Here is a 27791-nt window from a genome sequence, read left to right as displayed (position 1 = left end):
CAAACACAAATTGTTATTGTTCTCAAGGATTGCACTTGACATCTACAGCAATTAGGCCCAGGTCAGACCCTCAAAACAGCCCCTGCCACCCCCCACCACCCCCACCTGGCGATCGTACCGTGCATAAACACTGGATTGGATTGGATTTGTTTATTGTCACGTGTACCGAGGTACAGTGAAAAGTATTTTTCTGCAAGCAGCTCAACAGATCATTCAGTACATGGGAAGAAAAGGGAATTAAACAGAATTCAAGAAAATACATGAGAATACATAATAGGGCAACACAATATATACAATGTACTACATAAGCATTGGCATCGGATGAAGCAGACATGGGTGTAGTGTTAATGAGGTCAGTCCATAAGAGGTCATTTAGGATCTGGTGACAGTGGGGATTTTTGGTGATGTGCACCCCTAGGAATTTGAAACTGCTCACCATCTCCACCTCGGCTACATTGATGCTGACAGGGGTGTGTACAGTACTTTGCTTCCTGAAGTCGATGACCAGCTCTTTAGTTTTGCTGGCATTAGGGGAGAGATTGTTGTCGCTGCACCACTCCACTAGGTTCTCTATCTCCCTCCTGTATTCGGACTCGTCGTTATTCGAGATCCGGCCCACTATGGTCGCATCGTCAGCAAACTTGTAGATGGAGTTGGAACCAAGTTTTGCCATCAACTAGTTGACGTCAACTATAGAAAGAAAGAATTTAATTTATATAGCATTTTTTGCAACATCCCACCATAAGAATATAGAAAACGGTGGCAGGCGTAAATTACGTGGAGAACAGGACACACGGACACACTACGCTGAGAGAGGCATCGGTTGAGTGAGAATTGGGAATTTGGTGCACAGGGGAAAGACACTGGGCGCGGATTCTCCACTTCCCGATGGCGAGGTTTTGTATGGTCTGCCCCCTCCAAAACGACTTCATCGTGGCGCACGCCGCACATCATTGAGACGGCCTCAGCGGGTCACCTGAAGGCCCTCCCCTGATGCTCCACTCCCGATGAGCCGAGATCCCGACGGCGTGGTTGACTTGTGGTCTCAGCCATGCGGGAACCCGGAGTGGCGGCTGTGGACTTTGTCCAGCGCCGCCAGAGTCGGACAGGAGCCATGCTGCTGGCTCAGGGGGCTTCCGCGAGGGCTGGAGGGGCTGGTGGCGGGTGGCCAGGGTGTGGTGAGGGGGGAACTATCTGGTAGGTCAGGTCCATGCACGACTGGCGCATGTTTTATGGCGCAACCCTTCAGGTTGTCGCCGTGCTCATGCGCGGCCATGGACCCGGCCATACATTTCATGGAGGCCGAGAGTTTAACACGGTCGCAGGATAGGTGAGGGGTTGGCGCCAATTTTTCCGACATAAAAAGGCACACTTAGCCTCAGAAATGGAGAATCTGGCCCGCACTCCTTTCTCTACTTTTTCGCAGACTACAGTGGCAGTTGTGTATCTTTCCTTGTCTCCAAGCTCGAGGGAGCAACTTTCTTTGACTTCAGTTTTGTAAGTTATTGATGAATTAACTGATTAAATAAATAAGGTTGACCAGAAATGGAAAGGCTGGTGGTGTATTGTGGCTGCAGTACATGGGAATATGTGGATCGCACTGCAATCCTAGACAATCATATTTGCAGAAAATGTCTGCAACATCGGCTGGAGTCTGAGTTGCAGACATCGCAGGGCATTTTCACAATAACTTCTTTGCAGTGTTAATGTAAGCCTACTAGTGACAATAATAAAGATTATCAGGGAGGGGGAAGAGTTACCCGGACAGGAATGAAGAGGAATGTGGTCATGATAGGAGACAGTGTAGTCAGGGTGATTGACTCTGCTCTGCAGTTGAGAACATGAGTCCTGATGACTGTGTTGCCTGCCAGGAAACCTGCTTAGGGCTGGAGAGGAACTTGAAGAGAAACCCAACTTGGGGTTGGGATGGTGTAGGTACCAGTGATATAGGTGAGACCAAGAAAGAGATTCTGGATAGAGAGTATGAAAAGCTAGGCGTTAAACTCAAAGGTGATCATCTCTGGATTATTACTTGAGCCATGTACAAGTTGAAGTTGGATAAATAAGATGAGAGAGTTGAATGTGTGGCTCAAAGATTGATATGGATGAAAAAGGGCTTCAATTCATGAGCACTGGCGAAAGTGAGAGTTGGGCCATTGGGATGGTCCACATTTGAACCACGCTGGGACAGATAACTAGAGAAGCAGAGAGGGCTTTAAACTAACTAGAGGGGGGAAAGGATCATGTTGAGGAAGATTGAGTAAATTAAAGGGAAATGACCAGGTAACAAATCACAGTAAAGTTAATAATAATCGACTATGGAAGGAAGTGACTGTGATTGCAAACTCAAGAATGAACCAGCTGGTAGGGGGCAGAATATTCATGGCTCTGTATCAGAATGCCGATGGTCTTCGTAATAAAATAGATGAATTGTCAGCTCAAAGAGAAATTCACATGTGTGTCCTGATGGTGATGTGGCTACAAAGCAACCAAAGTTGGGACCTAAAGATCTAAATGTGACATTGAGGAAGGACAGGGAGCTGGGAAAATGTGGAGGGGTAGCTCTGTTAATTAAAGAGGGAATTAGTACTGTAGTGAGAGATGATCTTTGTTCTATAGATCAAGACATCGAATATGTGTGGAACAAGGAAACAGCGAGGGGAAGGAAATAATGGTGGGAGTTGTTTGGAGGCCACCAAACAACAATGGTAATGTAAATCACAGTAAACATCATGAAATTAGAGGTACGCACAACAAGGTAATACTGGAATCATAAGCAGTTTCAATTTACATATAGACTAGGTAAACCTAATTAGCATGAATGTTGTAGAGGACAAATTCTTGGAAAGTATACAAGGCGTATACAGGATATTAGAGCAGTTTGGTGAGGAACTAAGTGGGATTTTATATCTCGTATTGTGCAATGAAAAAGAGCTAAATAATAATCATGTTGTGACGAGGCCTTTAGGAAAGAGTGACCATAATATTATAGAATTTTACAGTAAGTTTGAAAATTATGTAGTTCAAGTAGAGTCAAGGGTTTTAAATCTAAACAAACAAAACTGTGAAGGAAAGAGGCCAAATTAAAGAAGATTGGGAAAGTATGTTAAAAGGTATGATGGTAGACTGGCAATGGCTGACATTTAAAGAATTAATACAAAGTTTGCAACAAAGTACATACCTTTAATGCACAAAAGCCCAGCAAGGATCGCGTTCCAGCCGTGGCTAACAAAAGAAATCAGGAATCACATTAGATCAAAAGGAAGAGCTATATAAAGTTGCCTTTAAAATGGTAAGCTAAAGAATTGGGAGCATTTTAGAATTCTACAAAGGGGTAACCAAAAGAAAGATTTAGAAAGGGAATCCGAGGATCCCAGGACTCAGCTGAGTCCCAGTTAGATGCTGAGCCTCTGGACAGGGTTGTCCCCGAGCTGATGCAGATGCTAGGACATGGCAGTGAGATTCAGGATGGGATGTCAATGACATTCCAGTGAGTGCATAGCCGATTGGAGGAGTCCCAAAGGCTACAGGTGCAGGAGATGATGTCGACAATTCGTCGCACTGAGGCCAACTCTGCTAGGGTGGTGACTGCAGTGGAAAGCCTGGAGCGCGAGTCAGTATCTTCAGTTATGGTGTCCAAGGCATGGCTCAGTCTGTGACGATAATGGCTGAGGGCCTCGACTTCATGTCCCAGTCGCTCCAGTGCACTACTGGAGTGGTCCAGGCATCGCAACTGCATTTTCAGCAGTCCAATGCACCACTCAATGACAGCACAGGCGGCAACATGAGCCGTGTTATATCGGGTCTCCACTTCGGTCTCCGGCCTCCGCACTGGCGTCATCAGCCAGGACCTCAGTGGACACCCCTTATCCCCCAAGAGCCAACCCATCACCCTGGGGTGGTCCTCGAAGACGCCAGGGATCTCATAGTGTACCAGGATGTAGCTGGCATGCACATTCTCTGGGCAGCGTGCTCACGCATGCATGATCCGGAGGAGGTGGTCGCACACATGTTGAAATCCCTGATGCCCCGGGTTATACAAGGCGACATGCGTGCCATCAATTACCCCCTGGATCTGTGGCATCCCGGCGATGATGGAGAATCCTGCAACCTGGGCATCTTGGTGGGCTTGGTCCAGCTCAAAGTTGATAAACTCTGATGCCGGGCATACAGGGCATCAGTGACTTGTGAATTATCGCTTGTGAAACGCCGCACAAGTCCCCTCTCGAGCCGGGACCGAACTGGTTTCACAGATGTTCAGGGCTGCGGCAACCTTCACAGCCACCGGGAGCAGGTGTCCTCCTCCTCCACGGGGCATATGTTCGCGAGGACGTGGTACAGGTGCCGCATTGTCTCCTTATTGAGACGGGGGTTTCTGCAGCACACGCTGCCCATAATCTCCTCGTAAGACCAACAATACTTGTACACCTTGGGCCGTCACTTTTGAACCCCCCATTGGGTTCCTCCTTGGCCTGGTGGGTGGCCAGGTCTTCAGGGTGTGTGGCGGTCCCCTGCACATGGGGGTGCCGCCTCCAGCCAGTGTCAACGCTGCTGCCTTCTCTAGCGTCGGGCCGCCTGGGCTGCCACCAGCACTGTGAAGACATCCTCTGCGGGACCGACACCACCAACTATTTTGGTATCTGTAAGGAATTGGAGGAGGAGGGAGACCAACAATCAGTTAGTGCTACCACCCCGGGACCCTCAAATCCTCCATGCCTCCACCATCCTTACGGTGTCCCGCCTTCTCTCAGAGTGCCACCCCCCGGCCAGATTAGGAGCCTCTAGACTCCAGAACCCAGCACCCTGCTGGGAACATTAGGGAGACCGTGCTCAGATGCCCTCCTCTGATTCACACACTTACCCTATGGTCGCAAGGATATCCCAGGGCTGAAGCCCACTCTTGAGTGTTTGACTGTTGGCTGCTGCCTCTATGGTGCTGACGTTTCTAGACGTCAGGCAAATGTTCAAAGTTTGATTGAAATGCGATGCAATAATCATCGCCTGAGACATGGCACGTGTACCCAGTAAAAACCACTTGAGAATATTTTGTTTATTAAACGGTCAACAATAATGAAGATTTGAAAATCAACTACGTCTAGTTCAGCACAGTGGGCTAAACAGCTGGCTTGTAATGCAGAACAAGGCCAGCAGCACGGTTCAATTCCTGTACCGGCCTCCCCGAACAGGCACCGGAATGTGGTGACTAGGGGCCTTTCACCGTAACTTCATTGAAACCTACTCGTGATAATAAGCGATTATTATTATTAGTAACATTCCACATATCACACAAACCATTTAACAAGGAAATGTCACCATTCTATGAGATCCCCCTTATTCTTCTGAACTCCAACGAATATAATCCTAACCAACTCAATTTTTCCACATACGTCAGTCACTCCATCTCAGGAATCAGCCTGCTACATTCCGTCCATAGCATGAACATCCTTCCTCAGGTAAGCAGACCAAAACTGCACACGATATTCCAAGTGTGGCCTCACCAAGGCTCTGTATAATTGCAGCAAGGCATCCCTGATCCTGTACTCGAATCCTCTCGCAATGAAGGCCAACATACCATTCCTTACCCCCTGTTATGTCTGCACGCTTACTTTCAGAGACTGGTGTACAAGGACACCTGGGTCTCATTGCATATTCCCCTCTCTTAATTTATAGTCATTTAGTTAATAATCTTCCTTCCTGGTTTTGCTATCGAAGTGGATAATCTCACATTTATACTAACTTCATCCCTTTCCCTGGCAGCAGACTGAAATTAAACCTTGTTCACAACCTTGGTCTCACATTAGATCCTGAGATCAGCTTCTGACCTCACATTTATTCCAGCACTAAGACGACCTATTTCTATCACCATGGCAACATTCAACTTTGCCCCTGTCTCAACTCATCTGATGCTGAAACCCTCATTTATGCCGTTGTTACTTCCAGACATGACTATTCCAATGCACTCCTGACTGCTCTCCTACATTATACTGTCCGTAAACTTTAGGCCATCCATGCTGTGCTGTACATGTCTTAACTCACACCAAGGCCAGTTCCTCCATCACCCCTGTGCTCACTGACCTACATTTATTCTTGGTCAAACAACATCTTTATTTTAAAATGCCCCCTTTTAATTTTCAGAACCCTCCCCGGCCTCATTCCTGTCTGTCTCTGTAATTCCCTCCAGTCCACAGCCTTCCAATGTATTTATTTCTGGCATCTAGTGCATCCTGATTTTGATTGCTCCATCCTTGGCTTCCTTCATCCATTCACTCCTTAAAACCTGCCTGATTGACCAAGCTTTTAGTCATTTGACATAATAGCTCATGTGGCTCGTTGTCATACATTGTTTTATTATACTCCTATGAAACACTGTGCAACATTGCATTACATTCAAGGCATTATATATGAAGTAAACGGCAAAGGAGAGCCACAGAGTCCATAAGAAGGACATTTATTCAGCATAACAGCAGCATTTCCACAGGACAGCAGGGTAGCATGGTGGTTAGCATAAATGCTTCACAGCTCCAGGGTCCCAGGTTCGATTCCCGGCTGGGTCACTGTCTGTGTGGAGTCTGCACGTCCTCCCCCTGTGTGCGTGGGTTTCCTCCGGGTGCTCCGGTTTCCTCCCACAGTCCAAAGATGTGCGGGTTAGGTGGATTGGCCATGCTAAATTGCCCGTAGTGTCCTAATAAAAGTAAGGTTAAGGGGGGGGGGTTGTTGGGTTACGGGTATAGGGTGGATACGTAGGTTTGAGTAGGGTGATCATGGCTCGGCACAACATTGAGGGCCGAAGGGCCTGTTCTGTGCTGTACTGTTCTATGACCCAGTTACACATCTCCGGGTCCTCACTCCTGTCTGTCAACTGCTACATCAGCTGCCCTGTGATACGAGGGCTGGTTAACTCACAGCCCAATCAGCACCAGGGAACAATCATTCCCACTGGATTAATCCCATGCAGGCTTCTAACAATATCGATAAGTTAAGGAATTGTTATTGACCAAGACTATGGAAATAATTCCCCAGCTTTCAATAGTGCCATTAACTCCTTTACTTTCCATTTGAGAGGAAAGACAGGGCCTCAGGCTTTCACCTCATCCAAAATACCAGACCTCTGGCAGTGCGGTACTCTTCGAGGAGGAACTTGAACCCACAATCTTCTGACTCAGAGGCAAGAACTCGACCATTCAGTCACTGCTAATACCTCAGCTAACAGGCCAGAGTGTGAACCTGGTACCTTTTTGATCCATAAGGTTCTTCTACTCACTGGATCAACTCAATGAACCATGCATCTAGATGCCTAGTCTCTGCCACAGAAGGACATCAGTTTAAGTCCCACTCCCAATGATATGAGGACACCATTTAAGCTGACACTCCAGTCTGGTACTGAGGGAGATTCTTCCTGTCACAGATGTTGTGCTGCAGTTGAGATGTTAAACCTCTCTGGTGGGTGGAAAACATCTCATGGTTATTATTCAAGGAAGTACAGAGCAGTTCTCCCCAATAGATCGGCCAATACGTAGCCCTCAACAATCACCCTCAATTAAAAAAACATTGTGTGGTCATTTATCTCATTGCTATGCCTGGGATGCAAAAACGACTGTCACATTTACATATATATCAGTGGCTACATAACGAAGCAGTTTAATCCACGATGAAGCACCTCAGCATATTCCTTGGGATAGAGTAAAGAGCAGTGCAAGTACAAGGTTTTCATCCTTCTAAGGTAACTTGGCTCATTGGTCGGATGCTTCTAAAGTATTGTTTGATAAATGTTTTATTATTTTGAGCTGCCGTTCGTGTTTCCATTCTTCAGCGACTATGCATTGCCCAGGCCCCAGAGAGATCATTCTAACGACGTCATGGGTTTAAATCCCCTGGCAGCGGATTGATTAGCAGCTTCAATGTAAACTTTCTTTGTGGGCTATTTTGACACTGTGACTTTGTTTAAAAAGTGGGTTGACGATTGTGTTAACAAAAGAACATTTATACAAACATGCTGGTTAGTGTACTGTCAGAAGCAGAATTACATCTCCTGCTTTAAAAAAGTTAAAACCGAGTTAAAGAGCAAACTCCAATCATCATCAGCAGGATCAATGGATGGCCAGAAGGACTCAACAAGGTAGGAACCTCATCAAATACTTCAGGCAAGGTCATAAATCTGCAAATAGTGACCTGTTTCAAACCTGTCTTCTGAAGACAAGGTTAATATTGGTGCTTGTACCTCACTCCCTGGTGTTGGTTTTTTAATGTTATATGTTTGTGATTATACGAGGATTGATATGTTAGCAATGATAGTGGATGCGGACAATAGGAGGCACAACACTTCCATGATTAAGAGAGAATACGTTTCTGCCATTGACACTTACTTTGTTTCCATTATTGTGTACTCTGAAACTGAGATGCGTTTCCATTCTCAGTAAAGGTTTCCCAATGTTTCTGTCGACGGAGGGATCTGAATCACCAAATAACAAAAAGAAATGGATGAGCTCAAGCCAGGTTTCTGTCAGCTGGGGTGGCCCTCCTCCAGGACTGTCTGCAAACTCCAGGAAATAAACACATGGACACAGCTGGGAATACCAAGGGAGGAAAATTAGAGGCAAAAAATGTTTTAAAAATGTTTCGATAACTACGTCTGTTTATTGATTATAAAACATATTGGAGAAACATGGAAAATACTGTCTGGCCACATGGGCTGATTGGAAGTAAATAGTCATGTCAAGAAATTTCCAGGAATACATCTCAGTAGAGTTGAGAGTGGAGTTTAAGGGTGAGACGTTAGCTGGCCTGTATCAACACTGAGGGGTATGTATTGGCACTAAATTCCAATCCCTGCACTCCACTAAACAGCATTCACCACTCTGCACTCTACTCTCTCAAAGCCCCTTTGAAAGAGGCCCAGTGGTTAGCACTGCTGCCTCACAGCACCAGGGACGCGGGTTCAATTCCAGCCTTGGGTGACTGTCTGTGTAGAGTTTGCACTTCCTCTCCATGTCTGCGTGGTTTTCTTCCAGGTGCTCCGGTTTCCTCCCACTGTCCAAAGATATGCAGATTAGGTTACGGGTTACAGAGATAGGTTGGGGAGTGGGCCTAAGTAGGGTGCTCTTTCGGAGGGTTGACCCAGATTCAATGGGCCAAATGGCCTCCTTCTGCACTATAGAGATTCTATGGATTCCTCTCCCTGCCTGAGAACCTACTTCATCAACCCTGCTTTCGAACACCTCCCATAGTTCCTCCACTACTTGTTAAAACCTGACCTGCCTCTTTGAAGTGTCTTGGGCATTTATTACATGAAAGGTTTGTATTAATGTCAGTTGTTCTCACTGGAGCTCATTCTTGTCTGAAGGTTCCAGTTACTCAAAAGCTTAGGTGTGTTTCACTGTGTCAAAATGATCAGTCTTCGCTTTTGTACCAAAAGCATTTCCTGAATAGCTCACAACTCAAAGTACAAACTGTCTGCGGAGGCACATCCAACATCTTCCACATCCCTGACAAGTTTTTTAAAAAGACAGTGTGATAAATGATCCACTTGGGGCAACATTCATCCTCTCTCTCTCTCTCTCTATCTCTCTCTTCTCTATCTATCTTGAAATCTTTGCTATCTCTATTTTACCAATTGTACCATGTCAGAAGCCCTCTGGACTTTTGCATTTGTGCCAAAGTTGTAAGTCTCCTTCTCACAGTATTGTCACTGTCTCAAAACTCATCGCAATGTCTTCTACTATTTTCCAAGACTTATAAAGTGTGGAGTTCCTCGTTGAAATCTACGGTGTCACTTAACCAGCAGATCCTAATTTACTTCATCTTCTCCCCAGATCTGTTCATCCTGTACTTTGTGCACTAGCTCCTTCATCTAGGAATCTTAAGCTGACAAGAAAGCGCAAGCAACCTCTGGCTGAGCTGGTTAAGGCATTGAGTCAGATTCAATGTTGACAAGAAGATGCCAGGCAGTGGAACATCTATAGCAGTTCATTATCTGTCCCACAACCTCAGTTGCAAGCGTTCATGTGGGGATATCAGCTGAAACCAAGATTAGGTTCAGCCATGATGCCCCTCAGAGTTAAATAGACAGTGGACACACCCAGTCTAGATTCAAACAATGATGACATGTCAGGAGGTATTCAATGCCTTATTAAGAAGCCTGACTCTTCAAAAAGGAGAGGAAAACATCATCTAAAAAGAATAAGGAAAAACATTAAATAAAATATCACAAAGTCAGTTATTTCACGCAAAACTGTTTTTTTTTTCCGACAGAAAGAGAGATCACAAAAGCACGTTTGGCCACACACAATAAACGTGTGTCATCTCACTGGTATAGAATTACACCATTTGCAATGCAAAAAACATAACTGGTTTAATATCCTCCCAGAGCAGATTGTAAAAAAACACTTTTGTGAAAGATAAACTCTTATTTAAAATTGGGAAAGGTGATGTTGCAAGCAGTGCGGCTGCAGTGGAGTTTCTCTTCATCCAGCAGGATAAGGGTTAAAAATATTATCACTCTATTCGTGGAGCAGATGGTGCCAACTTTGGCTCAGTTGTCGCTCTCGACTCTGAGTCAGAAGGTTGGGGATTTAAGCCCCGCCCCTGACACTTGAGCACCTGACCTTGGCCGACAGGGCAGGACTGAGTGTGCAGCAATTCAGATGTTAAACCAAGGCTCTTTTTCATCCTCACAGGCGAACATAAAAAGTCCCAGGGCACCATGAGGGAGAGGAGGGGAGTTTTCCCTGGTGTTTTGCCTCAGCTTTCCTGTGGAAGTAAATTCACCTGGACACTAACCTCATTTCTGTTTGTCAGACAATCTGCTACGTGACAATATTGTTCACTTTGAAAAGTAATTGGTTGACTGTGAAGCACTTTGGGATGTCTTGAGTGTGTGGATGGTGCTTTGGAAATTTAAATTTTAAAATTTCTTCGGAAGAAGAGTCAACTAAAGGTGTGGTTCTCGCCCTTCCTGCACAGAATGCTCCTGCAGAATTCTACTTTGCCTATCAGGCAAAACAGAGCAGTCTAACTGGTGTGACAGGGGACAACTGGTTAGTCAGTGTTTTCTATTTGGCTGCAGCCCCATTCCTCAACGTGGCGTCCTGGTGCTGTCAAATCCGACATGGAATTAATCTGTGTAGCCTGATACATTGCTGATATGTAAAGGCTGTTTTTCATTGACACAGGGACTGTGAGAGTTAAGCAGAGACCTGCACCAGTATTAGACGGTTGTCCCAACTGAAGAGCCCATTTTATTCTGTGCAGTAAAGGCACCATTGTTTGTATGAGCCGTCCACAGGATAGACGTTGGCAACTTGTCAAATCCACTCCCTCCATCCTCTGGCGGACAAGGGCAGCTTGGGAACATCATCACCTTCAAGCTAATTCCCAGCACCATCCCTGCTTGGACATTCATCCTACCCTTCATCATCACACGGTCAAAATGTTAGCTACCAAGCAGCACAGTTTATGCTGACGTGGGAGGTGCTGGATTGGTCTGTACTGCCCTGCCTTCACCAAACAGATAGCGGCTATTAAAAGTGACTCACCACAACCCAAATCAAAGTCAACAAATGCAGAGCTTAATGTACTCATCCCAAGGCTAAATAATAAAGGAGCAGGCTGCCTTGCTTGGTCAATATCTGCCACCTTAAACCAGTGCACAGTGGCAGGAGTGAGGACTATCTACAAAATACACAGCAGTGATTTAACATCTCACCAAGGTTCCTTCGATAGCACCTTCCAAACCCACAACCTCTCCCAACTAGAAGGATAAGAGCAGCACAACCACCTCAGGTTCTCTTCCAAGTCAACAACTTCCTGGCTAGGGGCTATATCCCAATTCCTGCACTGTCACAGGACCAAAGTCCTGGAACACCCTTGCTAACAGCGCTTTGGGTGTACCTACACCACACTGGAGAGTAGCAGTTCAAGAAGGAAGGCGGCTGACCACCACTTTCTTACAGATAATTAGCACGTGAGGAGAAGGCAGAGGTTAATAGGGTGAACAGGCAGGGCAGTCTAACGACTACGGAGGGAAAAGGAAACGTAAAAACTCAAAATGTAAGGTGGCTGTGGGAGTGAAAGTTGTGGATGAGGCTGAGTTATTACAGATTAATAACGTCAGAAAGTGCGAAAAGCGTAGTGCACAAGAAAATCCGGCAAGGGAAAGACAAATAAGTTGGACTTTTTAAAAACCTTGTACATAAATGCAATATTCAGAATAAGGTCAATGAGCTGACAGCACAACTAGAGACAAATAGGTATGATTTGGTGAGGATTACTGAAACATGGTTGCAGAAGGACCAGGACTAGGAGTTGAATGTCCAAGGGTACTCCGTATTCTGAGGCAATAGACAGGAGGTGGAGTTGCTTTATTGGTTAAAGATGGCATCAAGGTTGTATGAAGTAATGATACTGACACTAAGGGCCAAAATATTGAATCGATCCAGGTGGAAATAAGAAACAAGGGAAAAAACACCTTGGTAGGAGTAATTTACAGGCCTCCAAGCAATATTTCCGAAGTGGGGCTTTGTATAAACCAATAAATAATGAGGGCTTGTGAGAAGGACACAACGGTAATCGTGGGTGATTTTAATACGCACATTGACTGGATTTATCAAATTGGTAAGGGTAGCCTCGAGGGAGATTTCATAGAGTGAATGAGGGATTGTTTCTTAGAGCAACATGTTATGGAGGCAACCAGGGAGCAAGCTATTTTAGACTTAGTATTATGCAACGACGAAGGTTTGATAAATAGTCTTGTCGTTAAAGGTCCTCATGGAAAGAGTGATCACAGCATGCTAGAATTTCAAATTCCGATTGAGCGAGAGAAGAAAGTGCCATATTAGTTTAGTGTTGGGCAGAGGTAATTATACAGGCCTGAGGAAATAGTTGGCCCAAATAGATTGGGCACAAATAACTGAGGGTAGGTCAACTGAGGAACAATGGCGGATATACAGGGAGATATTAAATACCACTCAATTAAATTATATTCCTGAGAAACAAGGAATCAAGGAAGGTATAAAGGCAAAAACTAGGGCATACCAAACTACAAAAGCTAGTGGTAAGCTGGAGGATCGGGAGGACTTTAAGGTTCAGCAAAAGGCTACTAAAAATAAAATCAAAAGAGCTAAGATGAACTATGAACCTACCAGAAAACATAAACAGTAATACCAAAAGCTTCTATAAGTATATAAAGAGGAAGAAAATAGCTAAAGTAAATGTTGGCCCTTTCGATAACGATACTGGTGAGGTAATAATGGGGAACACAGAGATTGCGGAGGCACTAAACCAATATTTTGTCTCTGTCTTCATGGTAGAAGATAATAAAAATTTGTCCAAAAACTACAGTTAATGCAGAGAACGTGGTGCAATAACCATCACCAGGGAGACGGTATTGAATAAACTGATGGGATTAGGGAAGATAAGTCTCTGGGACCCTAGGGTATTAAGGAAGGTGGCAGCGGAGATAGCGGATGCATTGGTTATGATCATTCAGAATTCCCTGGATTCTGGAAGGGTCGTGGTAGATTGGAAACACCCCAGTGTGACGCCCATATTCAAAAAGGGAGAGATGCAAAAAGTAGGTAACTATAGACCAGTTAGCTTGACTTCTGTGGTGGGGAAGTTGCTGGAATCAATCATTAAGGAGGAAATGACTTAACATTTGGAAAGACAAAACTCAATCCACCATTTTCAGCATGCTTTTATGAAGGTTAAGTCACGCTTGACAAACTTGCTTGAGGTCTTTGACGATGTAACCAGCAAGGTGGATAATGGGGAACATGTGGATGTGGTATATCTAGACTTCCAGAAGGCATTTGATAAGGTACCACATAAAATACTGATCCAGAAGGTGAGTTCTCAGAGGATTGGGGGTAGAGTACTAGATTAGATTGAGGACTGGCTGACTGACCAAAGGCAGAGGGTCCTTCTCTGGCTGGTGGCTATAACTAGTGAGGTGCTGCAGGGGTCAGTCCTCAGACCTCAACTATTTACAGTCTATATTAATGATCTGCAAGCAGACACAGAGTGTAACACAGCAAATTTGCAGAAGATACTAAAATAGGTGGGAAAGAAGGCTGTGAAGAGGATATAAAGAGGTTACAGATGGATATAGATAGGCGAGGAGATTGGGCCAAAATTTGGCAGATTGAGTTTAACGTAGATAAGTTTGAGGTTATCCATTTTGGCTGAAAAAATAGAAAGGCAAATTATTATCTATATAGAAAGCAGATTCAAACTGTGTTTGGGCAGAGGGATCTGGGTGTCTTTGTTCATGAAAAGCAGAAAGTCCCCATGCAGGCACAAAATGTAATTAAAAAGGCAAATGCATTGTTAGCATTTATTGCAAAAGCACTAGAGTATAAAAGTAGAGAAGTGTTGTTGCAACTGTATAGCGTATTGGTGAGACCACATCTGGAGCATTGTGTCCAGTTTTGGTCTCCTTATTTGATGTGGTGGCATTGGAGGCAGTTCAGAGGAGGTTCACCAGATTGATTCCGGGGACGAAAGGGTTGACGTACGAGGAGAGATTAAACAGTTTGAGTTTATACTCACTGGAGTTTAGAAAGATAAGATGGGATCTGATTGAGGTATATGAAATATTAAATGGCATTGATATAGTAAACAAAGACCAAATGCTCCCCTTATGGGCAGCGCCGGCCCTAGGGTTGCTGGCGCCCCGGGCAAGTTGAACTTCGGCGCCCTTGGAGGGGGGCGGGGCCGAGAGAGGGGGGGCGGGGCCGAGAGAGGGGGGGCGGGGGCGAGCGGACCCGAGGGGGGAGCGGACCGAGCGGGGGGGGCGGACCTGAGGGGGGGGGCGGACCGAGCGGGGGGGGCGGACCCTTGGGGGAGTGCGGCCACCGCGCATGCGCTGGTTGGCACCGGCCCAACTGCGCATGCGCGGGACCCGAGTCTCTGGACCGACTGCCCGAGTTGCCGGTGCCTTGAGCCGGCCCTGCTTGTGGGGAAATCTAGAATGAGATGTCACGGATATAGGTTGAGAGGTGGTAGATTTAGAACTGAGATGAGGAGGAACTAGTTCTCGCAGAGGGTGGTGAATTTGTGGAATTTGCAGCCCCATAGTGCGGTGGAATAGGAGTCATTAAATGGATTCAAGAAGGAGATAGATATATTTCTGATAAAAATGTGTTAAAAGGACATGGGGAGGTGGCTTTGAGACCAGGATGAGATCAGCCATGATCTGATTGGATGGCAGAGCAGGCTCTCAGGGCTGAATTGCCTACTTCTGCTCCTAATTCCTATGTTCCTATGGGCAACAAATACTGGCCGAGCCAGAGAGTCTCCTGCCCCATGAATGATTATAAAAACATATGGGTGTCTTGGTAGAGTCTGAATCTGCATTGACAGCACTTAGAGCTAAAAGGTTCAACTGATTACTTTGTTCATGGTCCATAGGTTTCAGTTGGCTGGTGGACAAAGCATTTTGACCTGGAACCTGCTGGTTACTCCAGTGCTATCAATGGGTTAAGCTGGGAGCTGCTGATATCTGCTGTGTAGGAGGCAGGCTGGGCTGGAAGCTGCTGGGTTCTGCTACAGGTAGAGGCTGGACTAGGATCTGCTGGTTTCTGCTCGAGATGAGACAGGACTGGGATCTGTTGGTTCTACTTCAGGCAGAGGCTGGACTGGGAGCTGCTGGTTTCTGCCCCATGTCGAGGCTGGGATGGGAGCTGCTGGTTTCTGATCCAGGTAGCGGCTGGACTGGGAGCTGCTGGTTTCTGATCCAGGTAGCGGCTGGACTGGGAGCTGCTGGTTTCTGCTCCAGGTAGCGGCTGGGCTGGAGGCTGCTGGTTTCTGCTCCAGGTAGAGGCAGGGATGGGAGCTGCTGGTTTCTGATCCAGGTAGCGGCTGGACTGGGAGCCGCTGGTGTCTGCTCCAGGTAGCGGCTGGGCTGGAGGCTGCTGGTTTCTGCTCCAGGTAGAGGCAGGGATGGGAGCTGCTGGTTTCTGATCCAGGCGGGGGTGGGAGCTGCTGGTTTCTGCTCCAGGTAGAGGCAGGGATGGGAGCTGCTGGTTTCTGCTCCAGGTAGAGGCTGGGCTGGAGGCTGCTGGTTTCTGCTACAGGTAGCGGCTGGGCTGGAGGCTGCTGGTTTCTGCTCCAGGTAGAGGCAGGGATGGGAGCTGCTGGTTTCTGTTGGTTCTTATCCAGGTAGAGGCCGGGCTGGGAGCTGCTGGTTTCTGATCTAGGTAGAGGCAGGGGTGGGAGCTGCTGGTTTCGGATCCAGGCAGAGGCTGGGATGTGAGCTGTTGGTTTCTGATCCAGGCTGAGGCTGGGATGGGAGCTGCTGGTTTCTGCTACAGGTAGAGGCAGGGATGGGAGCTGCTGGTTTCTGATCCAGGTAGAGGCAGGGATGGGAGCTGCTGGTTTCTGCTCCAGGTAGAGGCTGGGCTGGGAGCTGCTGGTTTCTGATCCAGGTAGCGGCTGGACTGGGAGCTGCTGGTTTCTGATCCAGGTAGAGGCAGGGATGGGAGCTGCTGGTTTCTGCTCCAGGTAGAGGCTGGGCTGGGAGCTGCTGGTTTCTGATCCAGGCTGGGCTGGGAGCTGCTGGTTTCTGATCTAGATAGAGGCTGGGCTATTGAGCTGCTGGTTTCTGATCCAGGCTGGGCTGGGAGCTGCTGGTTTGTGATCCAGGCTGGGCTGGGAGCTGCTGGTTTCTGATCCAGGCTGGGCTGGGAGCTGCTGGTTTGTGATCCAGGCTGGGCTGGGAGCTGCTGGTTTCTGATCCAGGCTGGGCTGGGAGCTGCTGGTTTCTGATCTAGGTAGAGGCTGTGCTGGGAGCTGCTGGTTTCTGATCCAGGCTAGGCTGGGAGCTGCTGGTTTCTGATCCAGGCTGGGCGGGGAGCTGCTGGTTTCTGATCCAGGCTGGGCTGGGAGCTGCTGGTTTCTGATCCAGGCTGGGCTGGGAGCTGCTGGTTTCTGATCTAGGTAGAGGCTGTGCTGGGAGCTGCTGGTTTCTGATCCAGGCTAGGCTGGGAGCTGCTGGTTTCTGATCCAGGCTGGGCTGGGAGCTGCTGGTTTCTGAACCAGGCTGGGCTGGGAGCTGCTGGTTTCTGATCCAGGCTGCGCTGGGAGCTGCTGGCTTCTGATCTAGGTAGAGGCTGTGCTGGGAGCTGCTGGTTTCTGATCCAGGCTGGGCTGGGAGCTGCTGGTTTCTGATCCAGGCTGGGCTGTGAGCTGCTGGTTTCTGATCCAGGCAGGGCTAGGAGGTGCTGGTTTCTGATCCAGGCTGGGCTGGGAGCTACTGGTTTCTGATCCAGGCAGGGCTGGGAGGTGCTGGTTTCTGATCTAGGCTGGGCTGGGGACTGCTATTTTTCTGATCAGGGTAGAGGCTGTGCTGGGAGCTGCTGGTTTCTGATCCAGGCTGGGCTGGGAGCTGCTGGTTTCTGATCCAGGCTGGGCTGGGAGCTGCTGGTTTCTGATCTAGATAGAGGCTGTGCTGGGAGCTGCTGGTTTGTGATCCAGGCTAGGCTGGGAGCTGCTGGTTTCTGATCCAGGCTGGGCTGGGAACTGCTGGTTTCTGAACCAGGCTGGGCTGGGAGCTGCTGGTTTCTGATCCAGGCTGCGCTGGGAGCTGCTGGTTTCTGATCTAGGTAGAGGCTGTGCTGGGAGCTGCTGGTTTCTGATCCAGGCTGGGCTGGGAGCTGCTGGTTTCTGATCCAGCTGGGCTGGGAGCTGCTGGTTTCTGATCCAGGCTGGGCTGGGAGCTGCTGGCTTCTGATCCAGGCTGGGCTGGGAGCTGCTGGTTTCTGATCCAGGCAGGGCTGGGAGCTGCTGGTTTCTGATCCAGGCAGGGCTGGGAGGTGCTGGTTTCTGATCTAGGCTGGGCTGGGGACTGCTATTTTTCTGATCCAGGCTGGGCTGGGAGCTGCTGGTTTCTGATCCAGGCAGGGCTGGGAGGTGCTGGTTTCTGATCTAGGCTGGGCTGGGGACTGCTATTTTTCTGATCAGGGTAGAGGCTGTGCTGGGAGCTGCTGGTTTCTGATCCAGGCTGGGCTGGGAGCTGCTGGCTTCTGATCCAGGCTGGGCTGGGAGCTGCTGGTTTCTGATCCAGGCAGGGCTGGGAGCTGCTGGTTTCTGATCCAGGCAGGGCTGGGAGGTGCTGGTTTCTGATCTAGGCTGGGCTGGGGACTGCTATTTTTCTGATCAGGGTAGAGGCTGTGCTGGGAGCTGCTGGTTTCTGATCCAGGCTGGGCTGGGAGCTGCTGGTTTCTGATCCAGGCTGGGCTGGGAGCTGGTGGTTTCTGATCCAGGCTGGGCTGGGAGCTGCTGGTTTCTGATCTAGGTGGAGGCGGGTTACCTTTACGTTCGTGCACCTGACGTGACGTCCGGGCCGCAGTTTGCGGAAGTTTCTTTGCCGAGTTCAGGTGAACTTCAGCTGCGTTGAATTTGGGAACCGGATCAGTCATTTCATTAATATTGAAATTGCCACTAAAAAAAACACACGTAATTTCATGGTTTGAAGGTAAAACAACTTTTATTTTTCTGTCCAGCGGGATTCCCAAACGGAAGTGTTGCTGATACAATTAGTTCAAAGTTGCTAAACGTTTCCGGAAAGTTTCCAGCAGTTTGAGGATCAATGTTTCTTTTGCAATAGAGCAGGGGCGGTGTTTGGAATGGATGGGAATTCTGGGGGTGGGGGTGGGCCGGGATGTGAGGATTACATCTTCCTGTGTCAATTCCTGCTCCTTAGTGCAGATTGACATGGGCAGGGAAAGGGGTTGGGCGGGAGTGGCCAATTCACATACCCCAGCTCACAGCAACATCTATTTCTGAGAAAGTCTTTATTATAGTTGAACCTGCCTCAGATCAGTGAAAAAACTGACCCTGAGCCCAGGGAGAAGCTGAACCTATCACTTTGGTCAAAGTTTTCTGGGAGTGTCTTAAAGGATAAAAATCTTGTGTTTTTTTGTGTGTGAGGCACCATCTCAGGATACCCCAAAGTACCTCAACAACCAATGAAGTGCTTCTGAAGTGTATCAAAGCAAAATACTGCAGGTGCTGCAAATCTGAAATAACAGTTTAAAAAAATGTCATAAAAACTCAGTTCAGGCAGCAAATATGGAGGGGGAGAGAGAGACAGACAGACCAAGTTAATATCTCAGGTTGATAACCTTTCGTCAGAACCCACCCTTTTGATGACCTGAAACGTTAAGCCTGTTTCTGTCTCCACAGTCACTGTGGCCTGCTGAACATCACCAGCTTTTTTGTGATTTTTATTACTTTTTGAAGTGTAGTCATTGCTGTGCTAATGCAGGAAATGTGACAACTAATTTACACACGAGATTCCACAAAGAGTACGTGATGACGGCCAGGCAACTTGTTTTTAGTGAAGTTAGTTGGGGGGGGGGGGGGGGGGGTAAATATTAGCAAGGCCATTGAGGCACCCGTTGACACCGAATTGCTCTGGAGGAGGCTCAGTGGAGGTTTACTAGATTTGTATCTGGAATGAGCGGGTTGCCTTTTAAAGGTAGGTTGGACAGACTGGGCTTGTTTCCACTGGAATTTAGAAGAGTGAGTGAAGTATATAAGATCCCGAATAGTATTGACAAGGTGGATGTGGAGAGGATGTTTCCCCTTGTGGGTGAGTCCAGGACCAGCGAGCATTGTTTTAAAATGAGGGGGTCACCCTAATCGGACAGAGGTGAGGAAAATGTTTTTCTGACGATTGTGCAACTTTGGAACTCCACCTCAGAAGGCGTTGGAAGCAGGGTCCCTGATTATTTTTAAGGCTGAGGCAGATAGATTCTTGTTAGACAAAGGCATCAAATTATCTGGGGTAGATGAGAATGTGGAACTCAACACAAACAGATTAGCAATGATCTTATTGAATGGCGGAACAGGATCGAGGGGCCAAACGGCCTCCTTCTGCTCCTATTTTATACGTTCATGTGCTGCTATTCGGATGGCTGTTGCTGAGACCTTGGTCACCGGGACTCAATCCACCGAAGATGAGGGAAATGAACCGTACGTTCGCATAATCGTAAGAAATAAGAGGAAGGATAGACCACACGGCAAATCGAGTTTGTTCCACCATTCAATATGACCAGGGCTGACTCCATTTTCCTGCCTGCTCCCCATTTCCCCTAATTCCCTGAGGGATAGAGAATTCCAAAGATTCACAACCCTTTTAGTGAAGACATTTCTCCTCACCTCAATCTAAAGTACTCAGCCCCGAACCCTGTGACTGTGCTTCATTGTTTTTGATTCCCTGACCAATGGAAACGTACATAGAAACAATCGCTGTGTCCATCCTGTTTAGCCTCTTCAGGATTTAGTAGGTTTCATAGAACATAGAACAGTACAGCACAGAACAGGCCCTTCGGCCCTCAATGTTGTGGCGAGCCATGATCACCCTACTCAAACCCACGTATCCACCCTATACCCGTAACCCAACAACCCCCCCCCTTAACCTTACTTTTATTAGGACACTACGGGCAATTTAGCATGGCCAATCCACCTAACCCGCACATCATTGGACTGTGGGAGGAAACCGGAGCACCCGGAGGAAACCCACGCACACAGGGGGAGGACGTGCAGACTCCACACAGACAGTGACCCAGCCGGGAATCGAACCTGGGACCCTGGAGCTGTGAAGCATTTATGCTAACCACCATGCTACCCTGCTGCCCCCACCATGCTACCCTGCTGCCCTGCTGCCCACAGGTTTCAATGAGATCACCTGCCCAGGTTTCAATGAGATCACCTCTCATCCTTTGAAACTCCAAAAAGTATAAGCCCAATTTACTCAGCGTCTCATCATCGGGCGAGCCCCCTCATCCCAGGGACCAATTTAGTGAAGCTCACTGTACCACCTCAGACCAAAACTGCACACAGCATTCCAGACGTGGTCTCCCCAAAGCCCTGTACAACTGCAGCAAGACATTGTACTCCAAACCCCTTGCAATAAAGGCCAACATGCCATTTATCTTTCTCGTTGCTGGCTGCACCTGCGTGCTAACTTTGTGTTCCTTGTACCAGCACACCCAAGTCTCTTTGAACATTAACACTTACACGTTTCTCACCTTTTCAATATTCTGCTTTTATTCCTTATGACAAAAGTGAATAACTACACACTTTCCTGTATTATACTCCATCCTGTTGCCTACTTACCTAACCTATTTATATCGCTTTACAGCCCCTCTGTGTCCTCCCCCAAGCTCACCTTTCCATCTAGTCTGATACCATCAACACATTCTGTCTCTTCATCTAAATCATTAATATAGATTAGAAATATCTGAGGGCCCAGCACTGATCCTCGCAGCACTGTACTATTCACTGGCTGCAAACTATGATGACTATTCTAATCATACTATGCTTTTCTAAGTGCATTGTTAAGACTTCCTTAATATAGATTGCGGCATTTTTTCCAATGACTGCCGTAAGTCTAACTATCTGGCCTGAAGTTTACTGTTTTCTCTCTCCCTCTTTTCTTGAAAAGTGGTGTAACATTTGCCAACTTCCAATCTAGTGGAACCATTCCTGAATCGAAGGAATTTGGGAAAATCGAAGTGCATCTATTATCTCTACAGCTACCTGATCACATCTGCAGTTAGTTGAGGTGCTGTGATTGGAGGATCTGGGAGCTTCCGGAGAGTACCTTTAAGAAATGGATGTTTAAGAAATTTACCTTTAAGAATTGGAGCTGCTCGTGCCACTGGAGTGATGTCAGAGTGTGGGTGGAGCTGAGCTCTACTTCTGCTTTTTAGTTTCACTTTGAGAAAAGCTTGGCTGTGTCTGTTTTTTGGTTTAGTTTTTCAGTGTGTTGCAGGTGAAGTCAGCTAAAGCAGCTGTATTGTTGAGCTCTCTGCCATGAAGGACTAATCTCTTAATCATTTGGTGAATTCAGAATTATAAATGTTTTCAGTATTGAATGTAAATCCTGATGTGCTTCTGTTTAGAAGTTTGTTAAGTCTTTTGGATGTTAAAAGAACAGCATACAGATTACTTAGTGTTGTATTCTTTGGGGGGCTGTGTTTGAATTAATGGTTACTAAGATAGTCACTGTTTGTTTTAAAAAGGTTAACTTGAGTTCATAGAATAAACATTTTGTTTTTTTAAAAAACTCGTCCATTTCTGCTGTACCATACCTGCAGAGTGGGCCGTGTGCTCCCCATACCACAATCTATTAAAAGTTGTGGGTCAGGTGAACTCCATGATACACTTTGGGATTCTCTAAACCCTGACCCATAACATAGGGAAAACACATCTACAGTTCGGCTCAGAGCTATTGAGCTGGAGGCTGGACTGCAGACAGGGTGACTCAGCAGGAAGAGGGAAGGTTTCCTGGACATTTTATTCCTGGAGGCAATCACACTCTTTAGGATAGGGTTAGTGGTCAGGGGTAGAAAGGTGTAACTGCAAATGAGGCAGGTGAGGGATCCAGAGGGCAGGAGCACAGGAGCCTGAGTTTTGGTAATTGTTCAACAGGTTTGAGGTTTTTTTCCAGATGATTTGGATAAGGATGGGGTTTACAGGGTTGATGAGCTAACTCACAATGGTGCCAGGTACAGGAAGCCATCCAAATGGGCAAGGGGGGTAGCATGGCACAGGAAGCCACTGATTTAGGGTGGGGGGGGGGGAATGTAACAAGGGATGTAGTGGTAGGGTGGGCAGTACAGTCAGAGATGTAGTGGTAGTAAGGGCAGTACAGTCAGAGATGTAGTGGTAGGGTGGGCAGTACAGTCAGAGATGTAGTGGTAGTAAGGGCAGTACAATCAGAGATGTAGTGGTAGTAAGGGCAGTACAGTCAGAGATGTAGTGGTAGTAAGGGCAGTACAATCAGAGCGATTGAGACTGTTCTCTGCAGCTAAGAGCATGGGTGGGATTCTCCCAGCCCCGCGTCGGGCCGGAGAATCCCCGCGAACGGGCCACGCCGCCCCGCGCCGGCACACGATTCTCCTCAGTGCGGAGAATCGGCGCCATTGGCGTTTGCGCGATGCCTGTCACGGGCCGCTCTGCGCGGCCAGCCCGCCGATTCTCCAGCCCGGATGGGCTGAGCGGCCGTAGGAAAAGAGCCGAGTCCTGCCGGCGGCATTCTAACCAGCTCTGGGCCGGCGGGACCTTGGCGTGGAAGGGTCGGGTGGCGGCCTGTGGGGGGGGGGGAGGGGGCCTCCGATGTGGCCTGGCCCGCAATCGGGACCCACCGATCGGCGGGCCGGCCTCTGTGGCTGGGGGCCTCCTTTCCTATGCGTCGGCCGCTGTAGCTCTGCGCCATTTTGTGTCGGGGCTGACGCGTTGAAGGAAGCCACTGTGCATGTGCGCGTTGGCGCCGTTGCCACTGTGCATGTGCGCATTGGCGCCGTTGCCACTGTGCATGTGCGCATTGGCGCCGTTGCCACTGTGCATGTGCGCGTTGGCGCCGTTGCCACGGCGCATGTCCTCGTTGGTGCCGGCGCAACTGCACATGCGCGGATCCCGCGGCGCCCAGTTTGCACCAGGATCTGCAGCTGAAGCAGCGCGAACCACTCCAGCGCCGTGCTGGCCCCCTGTAGGGGCCAGAATTAGATGTGGGAGCGGCCTGTTCTGCCGTTGTAAAATGCGATGGCGTTTACAACGGCGTGGACACGCTGCCGTGGGATTGTAGAATCCCGCCCCATGGGTACAGATGGCTGTGTTGCCCACCCGGTGCCGGCTTCGAGACATCTGCTCAGGACTGGAGAGGAACTTGCAGTGGGAATGGAAGGATCCAGACGTCATGGACCATGGAGGTACCAATGATATTGGCAGGACAAAGGAGGAGGTTCTGCATAGTCAGTATGAGGAGCTTGGCATCCAATTAAGAATCAGAACCTCAAAGGTCATAATCCCTGGATTATTATATAAACCACATGCAAATTGGCACAGGACAAATCAGATTGGGGAGGTGAATGCATGGATCAAAGCCTGATGTGCGAGAAGTGGGTTGATGTTCATGGGGAACTGGCACCAGTACAGGGGAAAGTGGGATCTGTACTGTTGGGACTGTCTACACCTGAACTGTGCTGGGGCCAGTATTCTTGTGAGCTGTGTAACCAGGGAGGTAGAGAGGTTTTGAAACTAAATAGTAAGGGCAGGGGATCAAATTTGGGACAATGTGGTCAATCAAAGAGCAGAGACAAGGCAAAAGAGAAAGTATTATTGCGGGAAATGAAAAACAGACTGTGACAGGAAGAGGTACAGAGTACAAATCTAACAGTAAATCAACATCTGAGAATAAAGATTGTACAATGAATAAAATAATAAAACTAAAGACTCGGTAGTAACTCAAGGCGATTCGACGTGGCTTGATTGATTCAAGGACACGTATATACATTAAGGGTTTTAACAACACAACTATATAGATTTACTGCTGACAACACTCTGGCTCCAAATGCCAACCTCCAGTCCCAGATTCCATGCTCGTGTTTGATGCACTATCAATTACGCAAAGACTAGAGTAGGATGTAATCGAGGCTTTATTACACTGAGATGTGTGGCCTCCTACAGCAGCTGACGAAATGGCTGCTGTACGGGGAGCACATATATTTATACTCTGCCTACTGGGCGGAGCCAGCAGGCAGGGATCTACCCCAGTACCTATAGTACAGGGGCCTTACCGTAAAGCACCTATATCAACATCCTCTATATACAATATATACATCAGTGGTGACTACCACGTTCACCCCCTGTTAGAAAATGAGTCCGGCAGTGGTGATGGAGAACTATATACAGGAAATTGTGTTTTAAAAGTACAGATAATATTACAAATTCAGGCGGTCCAGTGCCTTAATCTGTCGTCGAGAGTGCCGCATCGGCGGCGGTTTGGTCTTCAGTGACTCCGGGAGCGTGTCAAAATCCTCTTCATCCCCGAGTGTGGGCAAGGGGAAGATGGATTGTCCCGGAATGGGGGCTGCGGTGGGGTGCGCCGGGGGAAGGGTGGGTGGCGCCGGGTTGGAGGGGGGTGTGTGTGTGGGGAACCAGCTGGAGCCAGGTCCCTGAGGGAGACTGTGACTTGGCGGCCATCGGGGTGCGCTACGTAAGCGTACTGCAGGTTGGCATGAAGTAGCTGTACCCATTCAACCAACGGGTCTGCCTTGTGGAGTCGAACGTGTCTACGGAGGAGAATGTGTCCTGGAGCTGCCAGCCATGTTGGGAGCCATACCCCGGAGGTGAACTCTGGGGATGGCAAAGAGACGTCCATGGGAGGGTTTCATTAGTTGCGGTGCACAGGAGCGACCAAATGGAGTGAGGTGCGTCGGGGAGGACCACTTGCCAGTGGGAGGCCGGGAGATTTCTGGACAATAGGGCCAGCTGGATGGCCCTCCAGACCGTCCCATTCTCCCTCTCTACCTGCCCGTTTCCCCTGGGGTTGTAGCTGGCCGTCCTGCTCGAGGCAATGCCCCTATTGAGCAGATACTGGCGCAGCTCATAGCTCATAAATGAGGATCCCCGGTCGCTGTGGATGTAGGCGGGGAAGCCGAACAGAGCCAAGATGGTGTTGAGGGCTTTGATGACGGTGGCAGATGTCATGTCGGGGCATGGGATGGCAAAAGGGAATCGGGAATATTCATTGACCACGCTGAGAAAGTACGTGTTGCAGTCGGTGGAGGGGAGGGGCCCTTTGAAGTCCACGCTGAGGCGTTCAAAGGGGTGGGAGGCCTTCACCAGGCACGCACGGTCTGGCCGGTAGAAGTGCGGTTTACACTCCACGCAAGCCTGGCAGTCTCTGGTGATAGCCCGGACTTCCTCGATGGAGTAGGGCAGATTGTGGGCCTTGGTGAAATGGTAAAAACGGGTGACTCCTGGGTGACAGAGATTGTCGTGCAGGGTCCGGAGTCGGTCCACTTGTGCGCTGGCACATGTACCTCGGGATAGGGCCTCGGGGGGTTCGTTGAGCTTACCGGGGCGATACAAAATCCCGTAGTTGTAGGTGGAGAGCTCGATCATCCACCTCAAGATTTTATCGTTTTTGATCTTGCCTCGCTGTGTGTTATTAAACATGAAGGCAACCGACCATTAGTCAGTGAGGAGAGTAAATCTACTGCCGGCCAGGTAATGCCTCCAATGCCGCACCGCTTTAACGATTGCTTGGGCCTCCTTTTCGACGGAGGAGTGACGAGTTTCGGAGGCATGGAGGGTGCGGGAAAAGGATGCCACGGGTCTGCCTGCCTGGTTGAGGGTGGCGGCCAGAGTGACGGCTGATGCATCGCTCTCCACCTGGAATGGTAACATCTCGTCGATCAGCGTGCATCGCGGCCGTGGCGATGTCGGCCTTGATACGGTTGAAGGCCTGGTGAGCCTCAGCCGTCAGTGGGAAAACGATGGATTGGATGAGTGGACGGGCCTTGTCTGCATAGCGTGGAACCCACTAGGCGTAATACGAAAAGAAACCCAGGAATCATTTGAGGGTCTTGGGGGACTGAGGGAGGGGGAGTTCCATGAGGGGGCGCATGCGATCGGGGTCAGGGCCCCAGAACTCTGTTCTGGACCACATAGCTGAGGATGGCTAAGCGGTTCGTACTGAACACGCACTTCTCCTTGTTATACGTGAGGTTGAGGAGAGTGGCGGTGTGGAGAAATTTGGCAAGGTTGGCGTCATGGTCCTGCTGATCGTGGCCGCAGATGGTGACATTGTCCAGGTACGGGAAGATGGCCCGCAGTCCGTACCGGTCAACCATTCAGTCCATCTCCCGTTGGAAGACCGAGACCCCGTTGGTGACGCCGAAGGGAACCCTAAGAAAAGTGGTAAAGGCGGCCGTCTGCTTCGAAAGCAGTTAGTGGGCGGTCCACTTTACAGATGGGGAGCTGGTGGTAGGCGGATTTCAGATCCACTGTCGAGGAGGCCCGGTACTGTGCAATCTGATTGACCTTATCAGATATGCGAGGAAGGGGGTACGCGTCGAGCTGCGTGTACCGATTGATGGTCTGACTGTAGTCAATGACCATCCTGTTTTTCTCCCCAGTTTTGACCACTACCACTTGGGCTCTCCAGGGGCTGTTGCTGGCTTTGATGATGCCTTCCCGAAGCAGCCGCTGGACTTCAGACCTGATGAAGGTCCTGTCCTGGGCGCTGTACCGTCTGCTCCTGGTGGCGACAGGCTTGCAATCCGGGGTTAGGTTTGCAAAAAGGGAAGGTGGGTCGACCTTGAGGGTCGCGAGGCCGCACACAGTAAGGGGTGGTAGGGGCCCGCCGAATTTCAGGGTTGGGCTCTGGAGGTTGCACTGGAAGTCCAGGCCGAGTAGCAAGGCAGCGCAGAGGTTGGGGAGGACATAGAGACGGAAGCCACTGAACTCCACACCCTGGACATTGAGAGTGGCGGTGGAGTACCCCCGGATTGCCACAGAGTGGGATCCGGAGACCAGGGAGATTCACTGGTTAGCGGGGTGTACCGCAAGGGAGCAGCGTCTTACCGTATCGGGGTGAATGAAGCTCTCAGGATCATTAGGAAAAGGTGGAGGGGTAACTATGTTAGTTCATGATGATATTAGTACAATAGGGAGGGATAGCTTAAATTCAGGAAACCAGGATGTGGAAATGGTTTGGGTAGAGGTGACAAATGGTTAAGGAAAGAAGTCACTTGCAGGAATCGTGTAGAGGCCTTTTAGCAGTAACCACAAGGTGGGGTGGAGCATAAAGGAAGAAATAATTAGTCCTCATCAGAAAGGCACAGCAATAATCATGGGAGGTTTTCATTTGCATGTAGACTGGAAAAATCAGATCAGCAAAGGTAGACTAGAAGAGGAATTCATTGAATGTTTTGGGGATAGTTTTCTCTAACCAGACAGCAGGTTATATTAGACCTGGTACTGTGCAATGAGAAGCAATC

At 48.7% G+C, this 27791-nt stretch overlaps 1 protein-coding gene across 1 annotated transcript in view; it reads left to right on the top strand.

The window, feature by feature from the left end:
- Window positions 1-18355: 18355 nt before the first annotated feature.
- Window positions 18356-27791, top strand: part of arhgef16 (Rho guanine nucleotide exchange factor (GEF) 16) — a 70373-nt gene continuing 60937 nt past the window's right edge. The window contains exon 1 of the mRNA XM_038773341.1: window positions 18356-18469. The gene's annotated coding sequence lies outside the window, so the exon portion shown is untranslated. The remainder of the gene's footprint in view (window positions 18470-27791) is intronic.

This window comes from Scyliorhinus canicula, chromosome 16, assembly GCF_902713615.1.
Source record: "Scyliorhinus canicula chromosome 16, sScyCan1.1, whole genome shotgun sequence".
Lineage (NCBI taxonomy): Eukaryota > Metazoa > Chordata > Chondrichthyes > Carcharhiniformes > Scyliorhinidae > Scyliorhinus > Scyliorhinus canicula.
The sequence above is the reverse complement of the archived record's forward strand: the minus strand, read 5'-3'. Positions and strand labels throughout refer to the sequence as shown.